This window comes from Pantherophis guttatus, chromosome 1, assembly GCF_059756535.1.
Source record: "Pantherophis guttatus breed Tessera chromosome 1, ASM5975653v1, whole genome shotgun sequence".
Taxonomy (NCBI): domain Eukaryota; kingdom Metazoa; phylum Chordata; class Lepidosauria; order Squamata; family Colubridae; genus Pantherophis; species Pantherophis guttatus.
The window spans coordinates 269,584,967-269,602,692 of record NC_142063.1 but is presented as its reverse complement, the minus strand read 5'-3'; the positions used below and the strand labels follow the sequence as shown (position 1 = coordinate 269,602,692).

General features: G+C 40.8%; 1 long non-coding RNA gene across 1 annotated transcript; it reads right to left on the bottom strand.

The window, feature by feature from the left end:
- Positions 1 to 2,719: 2,719 nt before the first annotated feature.
- On the bottom strand, positions 2,720 to 7,045 carry LOC148116851 (uncharacterized). Its single transcript, XR_015733878.1, has 2 exons — positions 6,599 to 7,045; positions 2,720 to 2,912 (listed from the first exon to the last, which is right to left on the bottom strand). It is a non-coding gene; the product is annotated as an uncharacterized LOC148116851 (long non-coding RNA).
- Between the last annotated feature and the right edge of the window lie 10,681 nt (positions 7,046 to 17,726).

Sequence of the window (17,726 nt, the reverse complement as noted above, 5' to 3'; positions counted from 1 at the left end):
CTGGATGGATAAAATATTTAAAATAATAAGTAGAATCAAAATTAACATATTAGGAAAAAGAATTTTTGAAGTTAAATGAAGTTAATGATTTGAAGTTTATATATATATAAACTTAATATATATGTATAATGTACACACAAACATATATACCGATATATACATATACATATTTTGCTGGTAAAGAAATAAAGGGAGACTAGTATAGATCTATTTCAAGCTATTTAGCTCTCATCAGCTAGCCATACCCTTACCTGGATTCAAACTTGGGCTGTCTGCATGTTAGGCAGTTGTATTAACCTCTGAGCCACAAGTTCTCCTCCCTTCATCATATGTATATGTATATATATGTATATATATATATATATGCTTTCTTCTCTTATCGTAGGTTTTTGTATGTATTTTTCTTCAACCGGGTATTTTCCTACGTAAACCAAGTTTCTCAAATTGCAGCCATAGCTCAGTGAAATCACATCCACTATCCTAGATTTCTTCAGACAGCAAGCATGCATTTTGCTGCCTATTGGGAGACTAATATAGATCTATTTCAGACTGATTGGTCCTCATCAGTTAGCCACACCCTTACCATATGTTCCCTCCCCGTAGAGGCTAAGTATTTGCTTTCTTCTCTTATTGTAGGTTTTTGTATGTATTTTTCTTGGTTTACGTAGGAAAATATGTAAGAAAACCAAGACACTTACATACAAAATACATACAAAAACCTACGATAGTTCTGCCTGGTTCTTTAGAAGCAGTAGTAAAAGCAGTGGGAGGCTCCGCCCACCTGCCCGGACGTCATAATTGATGATCTGCGCATTCGCAGAAGCACGCGCACATGCATGCAAGCAAAGCAAGCACGTGCACTCCTGTTGTGAACCGGTAGTAAAGGTAAGTAGAACCCACCCCTGGTTAGGATAGGATAGGGTGGATGGGGAGGGAAACAAAGCAATGAAAATCCAGTAATCCTTATTCTGAACAGCTCTATATATCATAAATTAATGGGGCAGCAAAATCTATTCTAGTGGACTTTTCTGCTTGCGGAAGGATTGGTGGAAAGCACTTTAACCTAAATGTGAGGAAGAACCCATTCCATGCATTTTTCTTAGCAAAATAAGGATGGTCATCCTTTCCCTGGAAAATCCAGGAATTGCTTGATGATAAGTGTCAACCAGGTCTGATCATGCTTAGTTTTTCTTGAGAATTATCACTAATATGTGGTGAGACTCACATTTCTGAAAAATCTCTAGTTAGGGCTCCTGATTTAAAATGCTTATTTAGGTGTGAAAATGAAGTGACTTCTTCAGACTTTTATAAATTTGACTGAGAATCAGTATTATTATATTTGTTGGTATCATTTTTTCCAGAAAAGCACACAATATCAATGTCAGTGGTCTCCTGTTACTGAAGTATATTTAATTACCCCTCAGCACAACAATCACATACCAACTACCATTCAGGCTCATAGCCTCCATATTAATGGAGAATAAGCCTACAATATTTCTCTAGACTCCCTGAGAAATAGAATCAAGTAGATTCCCCAATAAAGGGGAAGTTTCTTTTGACCTGAGCATGACTCCTAAAGATTGAAAGGGTGCATCTATGTTTGTTCTTGGCAACAATCTAGTAATTGTTTACTACTGAGGTCTGGATTTTTTAAAAAAAATCTGAGTCTAGCTACACTTCTGATCTTCCCTGAATATCTTGATGTGGCATCTAAATCTATTTTAATAAGACTGCAATCTTGTGCTGATTTACTCTAAAGCAGGGGTCCCCAACCCCCAAACATGAACCGGTACAGGTCTGCGGCCTGTTAGGAACCAGGCCTCTTGTGGCCCGTCAGAGGCCTGTGCGGATTGTAGCTGATTCTGACAACGAGGAGGCTGGTATGGTGCTACGCCAGCAGCCTGTGCAGCTGGCACTCAAGTCAGACAATGAGGAGGCTGGAGAAGATGTGGTGCCAGAGGCAGGGATTCAGCCAGGGCTTTCAGAACCTCCAGAAGCTCCTTTAAGTGAAGAGAACGAAGAGGAGGAGACTCTTCTCGATGCACGGGTGCGCAGAGCTGCCAAAAGGCAGGAATGGCTCCTCAGGAGGAAGTCTCCTTGAGAGTAAGGCTTGGGGCTAATTGGCCACTCCCTTAGCCTATTTAAGGAAGAACGCCGACTGAAGCAATTTGTAGGGAACAACTTTAGTTCACTCTCATTCACGTCTGAATTCTCTGTAAATTGCTTCTGAGCTTTCTGCCAACCATAGTAAGATTGTGATTACTTTATCTTTGGTTTCTTGTAGGCTGTTAAGAAAGTTTATTAACAGCCTTTGTTTGAAAAAGACTGAGTTATTTTAGTAAACTGAGTTTGGTACAGACTTTGTGTGTGCTGCGTTCTTTGGGGTCCGTAGCTGGGGCAGAACAAGGCCGCACAAGTGGAGGTGAACGGCAAGTGAACTAAATTGCACATATGCGGGATATAGGTTGCGCACACCTTTTCCCCCTACGGTCTGTGGAAAAATTGTCTTCCACAAAACTGGTCCCTGGTGCCAAAAAGGTTGGGGACCCCTGCTCTGAAGGGCATCACACTGTATTCAGTGGAATTTATTTCTCAGTGAACCAATCTAACATTTTGTTCTCAAATTAATTAAACCTTTGGCTTTCAGCTTCTGAATGCTTCTGAAAATTTCAAGTGTCATTGGATATAATGAAATAGAAAATGCTTGCGTTTTGAAAGCTTGTTATTACAGTGAAAGCTTGTTATTATAGTGGTTACAAAAATGGTTTGAAACATTTGGGTAATCTCCTTGACAAGCTGGCTTCATTCTATTCACTGAAATCTCCCACATTCCCAGATGCTGGAGAGTCAAGAGTTTCACATTCTTTGGTTGGGTTGTCCTGGTATCCTGCTGCATTTCCCGTACTTTTGCCCTAGGAATGAAGATATTCAGGGTTAGGTTGGAGCCAAATTGTTCAAAAGCACTATTTGTTGGCAGGCTATCATACTAGTTTCTTCTAAGGAAATGCAGTGCTCTCTTGCTTATCTTTTGTTATTTAAAGGGATTCTTCTCTATTAATATGGATAGAGGTTAGAAATTCCCGAAGAGAGAATCAGAAAGGAGCAGTGAACATCTGATCCAATGTAATTGATTATTTCCAACAACAGCATCATCCATTTAAAAATGACAGTCTTTATTTGCTGTTAGCTAGATGTGCCGGTGCAAAGCCTGGAGGCTCAATTCATTCCTTGTTTGTTCCTGCATGAAGATATCTCATTAATGGGTTGTTTAGGACATCAATGCTCATTGTTGTTCTCAAAAATTATTTTGAAAGAAGCTTCCTGTCTTGTTTCATTTTAGAAGGGGTTATCTAAACAACCCAGTCTCTACTGGGTTGGGGACAATCTGATTGTATAAATCCCAACTATGAAATTGGCACTACATTTCTTTGAACTACTTGGACAGATGTTTTCTGGCTTTCATTTCTTTGGATTTTTAATTCCAGTAGGAGTCTTGCATTTCACTTTTGGATTCTTCTAGGAAAATTATCTTTTGCAATTCAAACATATGAATGTTCTGAAAACATGTTTTATAGTTATCCATTCACTTTTTTTCTCAGTACTTATCATGGCATTGATTGCATCAGAATGATTTTTTAAAAATATTATTATTATTATTATTTATTTACTACTATTATTTAAATAATAGATATTTAAAAAATATCTATTATTATGAACAATTATTGTAATACCTAATACTTTATTTTTCTGCAGTTTTTCAGTAATGACTTTAGAGGTTTTGGGATGTGTTTGTTTATTTATTGAACTTGTTATGCTGCCGATCTCACCAAAGGTGACTCTAGACCAGTGTTGGTGAACCTTTTCGGCACCGAGCACATAAACGGGAGCACGTGCGTGCATGCACGGGAGTGCTGGAAACCAGAAGAGCTGAGCTTGCACATGCACGCCGGTCACTTGGTTTTCCGGTGTCTGGGACACATGTGTGCGTGAAGACCAGCTGGCCGGCATGCATGAGAGCACCGGAAAATGGAAGCTCAGCTTCCTTGCATGCACATGTGTGCCAGGGAGCTGCTCTTCCAGTTTCCGGCACTCCTGCAGGCATGAAGACCAACTGGCTGGCACCGGAACCCACGTTGGAACCTGGAAGAGCAGTGGGCAATTGCTGGCGTGGCCGGAGAGATGGCTCTGCATGCCACTTCTGGCACGCGTACCCTAGGTTTGCCATCACTGCTCTAGACACTCACAAGACTCAATATGATGATCAGATTATGATGATTGCTTGGTTATTCTTCTTGATTTTCTGAAACACGCTTTGAATCATACTTATTTGTGTGTGTTTGCTAATCAGACATATTAGCATAAATGTTCCTTTGTAACCTATCTGAAATTGCTCTATTGAGTTAAACTGACCTCACATTTCCCAGCTTATTAATATATTCTAATTACCTGCAGTGTGCAAATAATTGTGGCATTAATTTCTAATAAGTTCACAATTTATTATTTTGAAAAAGGACAATATTTTCTTTGAGCTTTAAATGATTGATTTTATTTAGCTTTTTGTTTAAAACACTGGAGTTAAATTACCCAGCTGGAAAGCATATGACGAACATCAAACATTATAGTAAGGCTTTTTGGGTAATAACTGTGAGGAAAGGGACCATATATGGTCACAGATAATTTTTTTAGCAGTGTCTATCCTCCAAAAGATGTTTTCATTCTCTTACAGTTGCTATTAGCAGATGTTCTCTTTCTGTTATTCCTTCTGTGAATGTCGATTCTCAAAAAGATGTTGGCTTAAACAGTCCTGTAGAGAAAGCCCAAAACTGGCTATTTAATGCAGAGATCTATGATAATCGAATTATGAATCTCGGTCAACATTCCTCAAGCTGCCATCTTCCAGATACATTAGATTAAAGCTCCCATCATTCCAGGACATCATGACAAACAGAGAGGCCAAATGAAGGTGATGGAAGATGTAAAGGGAATAGGAATAGCCTTGAAGGACAAGAAGTAGCCACTATCAAAACAATGATCAGACAAGTGGGGCTGGAGTCTTTTCAAGAAGTTAATTTGAAAAAACAACTCAGACAAGCCCGTCTCTAATTCACGCAATGATAAAAGGAGAGCGAAGGAATCACATTCAGGCTGTTACCACAGTATATTTGTTCCAATAAAAGGACCTATGGCATGTAGTGTTTCATGGCATGGCATGGCTATAGTGGTGCTAGCAGTAGTCAACACACAGAGTAAGAAAAGGAAGAAGCTCAATTTTGGCCACAAAGGATAGCCAAGGAGGCTTTTATGCTTTTTATATTTACTGGTAGGCCTCAACTTACAACTTTTCATTTAGTGACCATTCGAAGTTATAACAGCACTGAAAAATGTGAATCATAAAATTTTTCACACTTACAACCCAGGGGTGGGATCCTACCAGTTTAAGAACCGGTTCGCTAAGCGTGCGCTTCACACTTTCAAGAAAACTCACCTTCCGCATTGCTGCTGGCAAGCTGAGGCATGGCAATCCACTCTGCCACACCGATCAGCTGGGCTTTGGAAACAGAAATATAGGTAAGTATAACGCAGGGACGAGAGGGCGGGCCCACTTAAAAAACAGAGAGCACCAGTTCGCTCACGACTGAAAGTCGGAGCTAATGGTTTGCCCAAACCAGTCTGAACCGGTAGAATCCCACCACTATTACAACCATTGTAGCATCATCTCCTGCCATCCTCCCATCGCCCTGTTTGCTCACACAGAGCGGGCCTCCTCAGGGTGCCGTCAGCCAGACAATGTTGGCTGGCAGCCCCCAGGGGGAGAGCATTCTCTGTGGGACCGCTGACCCTCTGGAACGGGTTGCCCACCGGGCTTAGGACAGCCCCTGACCTCCTCTCCTTCCACCGCAAACTGAAGACGTGGCTCTTTCATCAAATGGGCTGATCCATTGGGGGATTTTTACATTGAAATAATTTTAATTAATTTTTAATTGGATTTTAATTTTTATGTAATTTTCGAATTTGTTGAATGTTTTCTTTGTAAGCCACCCTGAGTCCTTCGGGAGAAGGGCGGCATATAAATTACATAAATAAATAAATAAATCTCCTTGGTCACATGATCAAAATTCACGTGCTTGGTCGCTGCCTCATATTTTTATCGATTGCAGTGTCCTGTGATCACTTTTGCAACTTTCTAACAAATAAAGTCAATGGGGAAGCCAGATTTACTTTACAAACTTGTTATTAATTTAAGAACTCCAGTGATTCACTTAACAACTGTGGCAAGAAAGGTCCTAAAATACGGCAAAACTCACTTAACAATGTCCTGCTTGGCAACAGAAATTTTGGGTTCAATAGTGTTTGTACGTGACTACCTGTTCTGTCCTCACTACATGTTAGTCTGGGTGCAGCTCAACATGCAGCTAAATCCACCTATTCTCCAATAAAACAGACCACGTGCATAGATCTGAATGCTTTATTGAAGGAACAGGATATGGAGAAACTGGGGAAAATAGGGATACATACAATGGGAACCAAATATGAGATAGACAGTGTTGAGTTACTGCTGAATATAACAATTAATAAACAAAAGCAATTTAAATCTTACCAGCAATGCTCTGTGTGTGTGGGATGTAGGTTTGTCCTTGGATGACCATGTGCCACAGATTAAGATGGATTCTTCTTTGTGCTACTGCCTTCTCCAAATACTAAAAGAAATGGACTCTGGCTTCCCAGCTTTGAGAGTGCGGGCTGATGGGTAAATAGGTTCGGTCAGCTCTACACATTCATGTAACTTTATTCTCCAATTTTTCTCTCCACTCAATTTTGCAGTCTTTTTCTCTCCTTTCTCCTCTCTCTTTCTCTCCCTCTCTCCAATTTTAAGGTCAAACAGTCACCATGTCCCCCAAGTGACTTAGGAAGTGAGTCCACCCACACTTGAATATCAGGCTGGAGCAACAGGATTGCTATGTTGACATATCCCACAACTGCCTTGGTTAGCAGCCAGCTCAGTTCGTCTGCTTTGTGACAACACAGCTGCCCTGCAAGGCCAGAACAGAACTTTCTCCTCCCCCACCCCCCACACACCCCTTTTCTCATTCCCTTTGGTAACTCCCATCAGTACAACCAGGCCAGCCTACTAGAAACCATATGCCACAAAACCCATATGACATGGATCTCTTGTTCTGCTCTGTTTTACAGGGCCAACAGGAATTAGATTGCAATGTATCTGCCAAAACCCAAGGGAGAAAAGGCTAATTTCAATAATGTGTAAAAAAAAAAATCTGACCCAAAGAAAGAAGCCTCAGAAGTTCCGGTTGAGCAGATTGCTGCCAGGCAAACAGTGATGCATGAGAATTTCAAGTTCTCGGGCTCAGACATAACAGATTACACAGATGTTTCCACTTTGTATGTTTTACATTCAGCAAATGTTGAAGCTGCTTTATTTATTTATTTATTTATTTATTTATTTGTCCAATTTATATGCCGCCCTTCTCCGTAGACTCAGGGCGGCTTACAATGCATTATAGCAATAGCCTGCATACTTTTTTTTGTATATACCTGCTTATTAGGGCTTTCGCCCCCCCCCCAAGCGGTGTTGTTCTATACAAAGTTGGCTTATTGCCTCGACAATCCGGGTCCCTTATACCGTATTCAATAACTGGTCCATTTAGTACTGTACTATGGCTTTATTTTTCTAAGTCTGGAAATGTATATGCTCTGATACCGAGTTATGGACTCTCTTTCGCTCTCTCCCTCAAGTCCCTCTCTCCCTCCCTCCTCTCCCCTCTTCCCCTCTTCCTCCATGAAAATACCATTCACATACATGAAATTTGTCTATACAAAGCAAACCAGTGGTGAAATCCAAATTCTTTTACTACTGGTTCTGTGGGTGTGGCTTGGTGGGCATGGTGTAGCTTGGTGGGCATGGTGTGGCTTGGTGGGCGTGGCAGGGGAAGGATACTACAAAATCCCCATTCCCCCCCCCACTCTGGGGCCAGCCAGAGGTGGTATTTGCTGGTTCTCTGAACTACTCAAAATTTCCGCTACCGGTTCTCCAGAACCTATCAGAACCTGCTGGATTTCACCCCTGAAGCAAACTAACAGATTGTAGGATGATTCAGTAATAACAGGAAAAGTTATTAACTGAAACTGAAAAATATAGGCACATTTTGCTACTGAAAGATCTGGAAAGTAACAATATTCTAAGATTGACTCTATAATTCTTACACATCTAGTGTCAACGTTCCAACTGATGAACCCAACCGAAGCAAGCACAGCTGAGACAATCCAATCTCTTAATGCAAAACTTTATTGAGTACATCATTTCAGCAAAGATGAGGGCAAAAGCAGATCTAACCATTTCCCGTGCAAACCCACATAGTTAAAGTTCCGGTGTTCCCTCCCCCCATTAGACTAGGTCACATTGTCCAATGGAGGCTCCTGGTATTATTGTGAAAAGTTCTTTTGGCTCTGGTAAACACCTACCGAAATGTCCTTGCTTCTCACGGCTGGCATCTTGATGCCTGGAAGCTATACTCTATCAACCCTTTTCCTCCCCCCATAGTTCGTTGGCAAGCTGATAATAGTTGCAACAGCAAAAGCACCTTGTGAAGCTTGACATCTAGAGCTGAATTTGAAAAAAAATTAGAATATTTTTGAATACTTATTCAATACAGGTAATCCTTGATTTACCACCATAATTGAGCTCCAAATTTCTATTGCTAAGCAAGACAGTTGTTAAGGGAGTCCTGCCCTATTTTATGACTTTTTTTGGCCATGGTTGTTAAGCAAATCACAGGTGTTAAGTGAATTGTGCAGTTTGTCAATGAATCCTTCTTCTCCCATTGACTTTGCTATCAGAAGCTCCCTAGCAAGGTTGCAAATGACAATTCCAGGATCTCAGGATGCTGCAATCATCATTAATAGCTTTGGTTTGTCAAGCACCCAAAGCTTGATCATGTGACTATGGGTCATAAGAGTGAAAACTGGTCATGTCACTTTTTTTCAATGTCATTGTAACTTTGAACAGTCATTAAAAAACTGGTTGCAAGCTGAAGACTATCTGCATCCATTCATAACTTCCATGCTGGTGTTATACATCCCATTTAAATCACAAGATAGGGGGAAATTTATCTCGTCCAGCCCCCTTCACTCAATGGTAAGCAGAAGATCCTGGAAAATTCAGGGAGGCAAGACAACTCCCCCAACTCAGTGACTTACTGTCTCTAGAGATACAAATAGCGTAGACCTCCCATGCCACCCAGTTCTTTATGAATTTAAAACATGAATACATTTTTCCCCATTTGTGAGAAACAAAATGATCCTTCATATTTGGACACCATGGCAATGGGAGAAAGACAAGCATAATGTAAAGCAGGTAGGCAATGGAAGTCCAGTCAAGAAGGGCTTTTGTGGAAAGATAGGGAGGATTTAATTGTTCTTCTGCAAATAGAGTAGAATAACAGAGTTGGAAGGGACCTTGGAGGTCTTCTAGTCCAACCCTCTGCTTAGGCAGGACACCCTACACCACTTCAGTCAAATGGTTAGCCAACATCTTCTTAAAAACTTCCAATGTTGGGCATTCACAACTTCAGGAGGCAAGTTGTTCCACTGATTAATTGTTTGAACTGTCAGGAAATTACTCCTTAGTTCTAGGTTGCTTCTCTCCTTGATTAGTTTCTACCCATTGCTTTTTGTCCTGCCCTCAGGTGCTTTGGAGAATAGCTTGACTCCAGAGGTTGGTTTCAGCAGGTTCTGACCAGTTCTGGAGAACCAGTAGCAGAAATTTTGAGTAGTTCGAATAACCGGTAGTAAAAATTCTGACTGACCCCGCCCCCATCTATTCTCTGCCTCGCAAGTCCCCAGCTGATGGGGAGGAAATGGGGATTTTGCAATAACCTTCCCCTGGATTGGGGAGGGAATGGAGATTTTACAGCATCCTTCCCCTGCCATGCCCACCAAGCCACACCCACAGAACAGGTAGTAAAAAAGTTTGAAACCCACCACTGCTTAACTCCCTTTTCTTTGTGGCAGCCCCTGAGATATTGGAAATCTCTATGTGGCATCCCTGAATATCTACCCTGAAGTCTTTGCCTTTCCAAAAACATTTCCATATTTTGATCTGCACTTTTCAGGGAAAACCAAGGAACACTACCCTATATAAATATATTTCATTTATATCCTTCCGTCCATGGATAATTCCACCTCCAGCCTGATCGATTTGTTTCCCGTGCTGCTCCGGGCTGTTTCTTAAACTAGCTTTAGAAATTCCATTCTGGATTGCCATGAGACAGCAAGGAGACTGGGCTGGTGCTTGGTCTGGAGTCTGGCCACCAGAAGACCTCATGGGTTGTTCTTCTGCTTCTAGCACTTCTTATGTATGCAGGAATGGAAGCCTCATTGGCTGGCTCCCGTGTGGACTGGCCTATCAGTGTCTGCCTTTTCTTTTTATGTATTGTGTCTTTTTTTGTTTTGTTTTTTTTAATTTGATTTATATGCCGCCCTTCTCCGAAGACTCAGGGTGGCTTACAATGTGCTCAGCAATAGCCTTCATCCTTTTGTATATTTTATACAAAGTCAGCTTATTGCCCTCACAACTGGGTCCTCAATTTACCTACCTTAGAAAGGATGGAAGGCTGAGTCAACCTTGAGCCTTGGCGAGATTCGAACCCTGCAGTAATTGCAGGCAGCTGGTCTTAATAACCAGCTTAATAACAGGGTGCCTTAAACCCCTGTACTACCAAGGCTCTTGATCTTCACTAGTCTCCATGCCTTTTCTTTGCTTTCCAAAATGTTTGCACACATGGGTGCTTTCACACTCCCTCCCACACATATCTCATTTGACACTAATACAAAGACTTTTTCTTTTTCTTTGTGATACAATAATCAAAGCAATAGGGAACCGATTGTTCTTTTGCTCTTAAATTCCTCTGTAGATCCCTGGAAACTGATGAAACTAGAGAAGGCAGAACTGATAGTTCAGCTTCATAGAAGCAAAGTACAAGTAGTCCTCTACTTAGAAACATAATTGGGACCAGAATTTCAATATAAATCATTTCAGACGTAAATTGAGTTGCATCCATCCAATTTTACAACCATTTTTATGGTGGTCATTAAGCAAATCACGTGGTCTTTAAGAACTCCAACTTCCCCAATGGCCATTTTTTTTTTTGCTGGAAATAAGCAAAAATTGTTGCAAATCTCAATCGTACAACCGCAGAATGCTGCAAGCAGTTGTAAATGCAAGCCAACGGCCTAACACCCAAATTGCAATCATATGAGTGTGGTGATGATACAATGGTTGTAAGTGAGAGTATAGGTCATAAATCATTTTTTCTAAGCCTGTTGTCATTTGGAACGGTCATTAAATGAATGTCAAAAGTCTATCTACCAGTAAGAGTTGTGGCAGCTGCAAGAATGAAGTTAAACCTTGAGATCATCTGCTCTGATGAGCTTAAGACAGCTCAGTGTCAAGGTTTTCATTTGTGCCGAAATGATGTACTCATTAAAACAGTTCTTTGAGGAAGCCGAATGTCTCGGAGTGCTGAATTGGTTGGGTTCATTCATCAGAACCTTGACACTCAGATTGGGAAACAGCAGTTTTGCATCAAAACATGGGCGTGGGGATCATTTGCAATAGGATGTGAGTGGAAAGAAGATAATATCATTTGTTTCTTCCATCAGGAATTGATGAATGGCCTAACTGGTGATGGGCCAAGCAGATCTGCCCTATGACTAAAGAAAGCAAGTCAGCTGTTCTTTTATGGATACACAAAAGTTAACCAAGGAATTATACAGAAAAAAAAAAAAAGATCCTCCCTCCAAAAGCAGACTCTTGTTGAGTTTCAGCCTTACCGTGCCTTGGTCTGACTTGCCAATGGGATGACTTAGACCAGGGGTCTCCAACCTTGGCAACTTGTGGACTTCAACTCCCAGAATTCCTCAGCCAGCATACGCTGGCTGAAGAATTCTGGGAACTGAAGTCCACAAGTCATAAAGTTGCCAAGGTTGGAGACCTCTGACTTAGACAACTATTGTTCCTTCCCTAATTTCTCCTGCTGGCTGTGTCTATTCCAGATTTTTGAAGGTGCTTGGCCAGGTGCTCTTGGTCTGCTTCCTTCTCTGAGTCAAGTCCCACCTTCTCCTTCCTGCAGGTGGCCAAGATCCACTGATTTCATTCAGGGAAGGAACAATCCAAACAAGCACTAACCTGCTTCTCTTTTCCCTGTATATTCATTTAGGCACAGCAGCAAATCAACAGAAGAATGAGAAACCATGTCTGGGATGACTATGTCCTTCCTAAGGAACTGTGAGGCCCTCTGCAGATGCCTGTTGATACAATAAAAATCTCTTGATGGTGTTGCCGGTTCCTTTTCCTTTGCTTTACTAAGACCTTATTTTGAGTGGGAGAAGAGAAATTGCCTCTTGTTCCTTGTTGCTTCCCAGGTAGCTCAAGTGCTGATTTAAAGTTGGTCCTTGCTATTTCCTAAGAATTGTTCCCCCCACCCCTCCTTAGGAAAGGTGCCAGTCTGTTAAAAACCAAAGCCAAAAGAATTAAGTCATTGCAACTGTTTACTGATTGAAGCTTTAAATACAGAAATTCCTGGATTTAATAGCTGACTTTTATAGTTAGCCTACAAAGATTCACATCTAAAACCTTGGACTGCTACTTACACATGATAGCTAGAAGGGCCAAGTTCTGATTCACCATAAGACTATCCTATGTGTTAGGTCTACTCCTACACTGTTCTGGCTTTTCCTTGTCATAAAAACTCCCTTTTTACGGCCCTGTAGTCCCTATTCAGGTTAGAGTTGGGGCATCTGGATGAAGCTGAGGCTTTATTGGCCAGATGCTCTTCCTGACAGCTACATGGGATTCATAGCAGATTTTTTTTTCTTTGTGCCCTGACAGAGAAACATCTGCTGCTACTTTAGGATTGAACTTTCAACCTTCCAAATGGGAAGTGAGTGTCTTCACCACTAGGCCACCACATGGGTCATTTTTTTCTTGTCATAGAGTTATGCATATTGGGTTTCCGTACCTACATTATCTTGGTTTTCCCTTCTTTATTTCACTGCCTCTTCATCCTTCCATTGAAGGCAATTGAGTGGTTCACTATTGGTTCTATGGTCTTGTTTCTTTTCTCTAGGTTTGTCTTCTTTCCATGTGTAATTAAATGAAGAGTGGCAAGATAAAGCTGGATAGAGAGCAGGGATGAAATGCTCCCGGTTCGGACCGGGTCACCCGATCTGGTAGCAATGGCGGCGGGTGGTTTAGAGAACCGGTAGCAAAAATCCCTGCCCCCGCCCATGCCCAGCTGAGCTGCGCAATCATCAAAGGCTTTTTTTTTAACTTTTAAAAGCATTTTTTCTACAACCTCTTCGGCCGAAAAAATGCTTTTAAAAGTGAAAAAAGAAGCCTCTGATGATCGCATGGCTCAGCTGGGATCGTCAGAGGCTTTTAAAAGCATTATTTTCTGCAACCTCTTAAGGTTGTAGAAAAAATGCTTTTAAAAGTAAAAAAAAAAAGTTGGCCACACCCACCCAGTCACATTACCCCCCCACCAAGCCACGCCTACAAAATAAGCCACACCCACAGAACCGGTAGTAAAAAAAATTAGAACCTATCCCTGCACCATGGCCACGCCCACCCAGCAACCAGGCAGAGAACCCCTTGCTAAAATTTTTGAAGCCCACTCCTGTGTTCAGGTATAGTGAAAACAGAACTGGGTGTAACTCACTTGTGACTGTAAGGAATGAGACATAAGCAGGATCTGAGGCACCAGTGGCTGTTGTCTATGATGCAGTAGCTGTTCAGGAGGCCAAGGCAAACCAAGCATCATAATTTCTATTATATAGAGCATGTACTTATCATGTCACATTAACCCCACCACCACCAAGCCATGCCCACAGAACCGGTAGTAACAAATTTTACATTTCACCACTGATAGAGAGTACTTGTTGATAAGAAGGGCCTACGCAATACAAGTATTGTTGGGAAACCTTCTTGCTGTGCAATTCCATCCTGAGTTCACTTGATACCTTTGGATCAATTACTATCTCTCAGCCCAACATATCTCATAGGGCTGTGTGGTGGGGATAAAATGCGGAGGCGGGCCTGTTACCCGAGTAGTGAGCTCACCAGTGAAAAATGGGATAAACATAGTCAATCAAGCAATCATTGTTAGATTGCCCAAAGACCCGTGAGATTGCCTCAGGGACACATTAGCAGAGGAGAATATTTGTAGCTCAGGATTGACATGAGGGGTCCTTGGTGCTCTCTGAGCTTGCTTGTTTTCTGGCAGATGTTTCATTACCCAGACTAGGTAACATCATCAGTGCTAGAGTAGAATTACTCTACTCTACTACTCTCTCATTAGTAGAATTGTCACATAGAAATAGTTGGCAAATGAAGGTGCATTAAGATATGAGAAACCAGCCTAGTCAGAGGTTTCTAAGAAGTTGCATAAATTTCCCTTTTTCTCTGTCATTATGAGGCATGCATGGGTAAGTCAGGTCTCTGAACAGCTTGGACAGAGTTCAGGCCACTCATATATTAGCTTTCCCAACAAACCAGGCTATGTAAGTCAAAGCCTCAGTGCTCATTAGGATCTCTGCCCAAAATACTTTGACCTAATAGATAAACCAACTTGGAGCTGCAGCTGCATTGATTTCTTATTTTATAAGCAGCTGTACTTTTTCTGGCTTTAAGTTCAAAACCATTAATGTTTTGCAGAAGTTTTTTTTTTTAAAATTAAAAACAACCCGTATGACTTTGTTTCAGATTTCTTCAAAACATTTGTTCATCCCCTCAAAACCAAAAGCTGTTTTGTGTGTCCCTGTTGCCACCATATGTCAAGATCTTCCATTTAAATTCTTCTACATCCAAAGTCCTTTTGCATTTACAGATGTTTGTGTCCCAGTACTATAAATACCTAAAACCAAGAAAGACAGGATCTGTAAATCCATAAATAGTGTAAATTTTTTGTCCTTAAAAAAAAAAAAAAAAAGTGTATCCAACCAAAGAGGACTCTGATCCAATGTTCTGCTCCCACAGTGATACATTAGCCTGTAGTCACCAGGTCTCCAGGATACTGGCAGACACCAGTCTTCTTTCCATAAATAGCAGCAGTGAGCCTATAATAGTGATGGTGAACCTTTTCAGTACTGAGTGCCGAAAAGGGAGCGCACGCACATCTAGGCTGAAACCCGGAAGAGGAGCTGCCCAGAGTGCATGCGCGTGCCCGAAAATGAACTTCCGGTTTCAGCTACTGAACTTCCAGTTTCAGCCAGCTACTCTTCTGGGTTTCTGGCACACATATGCGCGCAACGATCAGCTGGCCGGTGTGCATGCTTATGCAGGAAAATGGAAGACCAGCTCTTCCAGTTTCCAGTACTGCAACATGCAAAAAGGCCAGCTGATCATTGCACGCACATATGCACCAGAAACCCGGAAGAGGAACTGGCAATGCTGCCAGACAACATGGCTCCATGTGCCACTTTGGGCACGCGTGCCATAGGTTCGCCATCACGGGCCTATAATATTCCGCCATCCAATTCCGCCAGATTCTTCAGATAAATACAAACTCATCCAAGAATGGTTATCCAGGTCTGCTGACTTTCTCAACTTCCAGCTTGTCAGAGTTAAATTGTTGTTTGCTCCCCATGTCTTCATTGGGCTTATTTTCCTTTTTAATCTGAAGACCAGATTTAATGCCTGGGTTAGGATTTTAAGGTTGTTTTAGATTGGTGCTTTTCAAACTTGGTGTCTTTAAGATGTGGCCTTCAGTTCTCAGAATTCCACAGCCAGCATGCTGATTAGACTACACTATCTATATACAATCTGAAAAGAAGGACTAGGGGTGACATGATAGCAATGTTCCAATATCTGAGGGGTACCACAAAGAAGACTCCATCTCTGGAGTCAAGCTGTTCTCCAAAACACCTGAAGGCAGGAAAATAAAAGCAATGGATGGAAACTAATCAAGGAGAGAAGCAACCTAGAAGTAAGGAGAAATTTCCTGACAGTTAGAACAACTAAAGTTGTCTCCAGAAATTGTGAATGCTCCAACACTGGAAGTTTTTAGGAAGAGATTGGATAACCATTTGTCTGAAATGATACAGGGTTTCCTGCCTAAGCAGGGAGTTAGACTAAAAGACTTCCAAGGTCCCTTCCAACTCTGTTTATTCTATTCTGTTCTGTTCTGTTCTGTTCTGTTCTGTTCTGTTCTGTTCTAATTGCTTTAAGATATAAAGCAGGGTATATAGGCTTTTAGTCTCATAATTAAGACAATGAATGGGGCAAAGGAAATTATCCTGACTTTTTTTTTCAAGTCATACCTTTTATTAATGCAGTACAATTGCATTATAAAGATTTATCTCTTCTCTCTCTTATCTATATCATCACAAAGTTCAAAAAGAAAAATCAGTTTTCAGTTCAAAGGTTTTGTCAGCATATGCTATGGCAAAAAGAAAAGGTGGAAAGAAAGCTGACCTTTGTTTCATGGTATAGATTATACTTTGGAAAAGACCCTGATGTTGGGAAAGATTAAAGGCAAAAGGAAAAGGGGACGACAAAGAATGAGAGGGTTAGATAGTGACATTGATGCAATGAACATGAATTTGGGCAAACTCCGGGAGACAGTGGAGGTTCAGGGTGTGGTGTGTGTGTGTGTGTGCTGGTGTGCTATGGTCCATGGAGTTGTGAAGAATCGGAAATAATTTATCAACCAAAAAACAACAACAACTAACAGCATAGATTACATTGAGAGTCTATCTGGCAATTTATGAGGAAAAATTTCACCATTGTCCCTAAATATATTTGACCTATGAGTTCATTCTTTAAAAGAAAGGGGGGGTGGCAAGAAATGCAGTGAAGATTTTTTTGCATCTTTATTTATCAAAATGGCAAATGTAAATGAAATCATGAGACTCATCTTTTTCTTTTTTGCTTTAAATATGTTCATTATTTTAGATGAAGGCCAAGACAGCCCTGGCAAGTAACCTGTTTCTAAGGTCAAATTGGAAAAAGATGCCAAATTAGGAACTTCAGCAAAAATCCTATAATCCTATCAATCTCTATTGTGCTCTTGGACTTTCTTAGCTATATCCATCCTCTATTTATGAAGAGGTCTAATTCAGTTATTGAAACTTCCTTTCAAAAGTAGGACTTCTAGGAACAACTGGCCCCTAGTTCTCTTTTTCTTTCTTGAATGCTGCATATTTTCTACAGAAAGGAGGGAGGGAGAAATTAAGAGAAAATATTGCAGATCTATGAGTAGAAGATGAATTTTCATCTTAGGAAAATACAGAAATTCATGTTGAGGTTTTAAAATTATAAGAGAGGAACAAAACTTTCTTCCTGAGAGAGAAAGAGATTGCATATATATGTATGTGTAATTTTGGATTACTACCTTGCAGTCACAAGGAATCATGGTCAACCTCTTTCTATTTTCTTGGATTTTCACTTGGACATGGTTTGATATATGTGTGTGTGTGTTCTTACATTTTAATGACATAGAACTCCGTTTTATTATTTAACCTGATATCATTCATACACTTTAATAAATACAATCATCTGAGCCAATACAACATATGAGATGTTTTTTCCAGGTGCCCAAAATAGTTGAAAATACAAATTGTAAACTCCATTTCTAAATCTAGACAAAAATGAATACATATGATTAGTAAGCTTTTTAAAAAAAATCATGAAAAAGGATTTGCTTTCTCTGGTG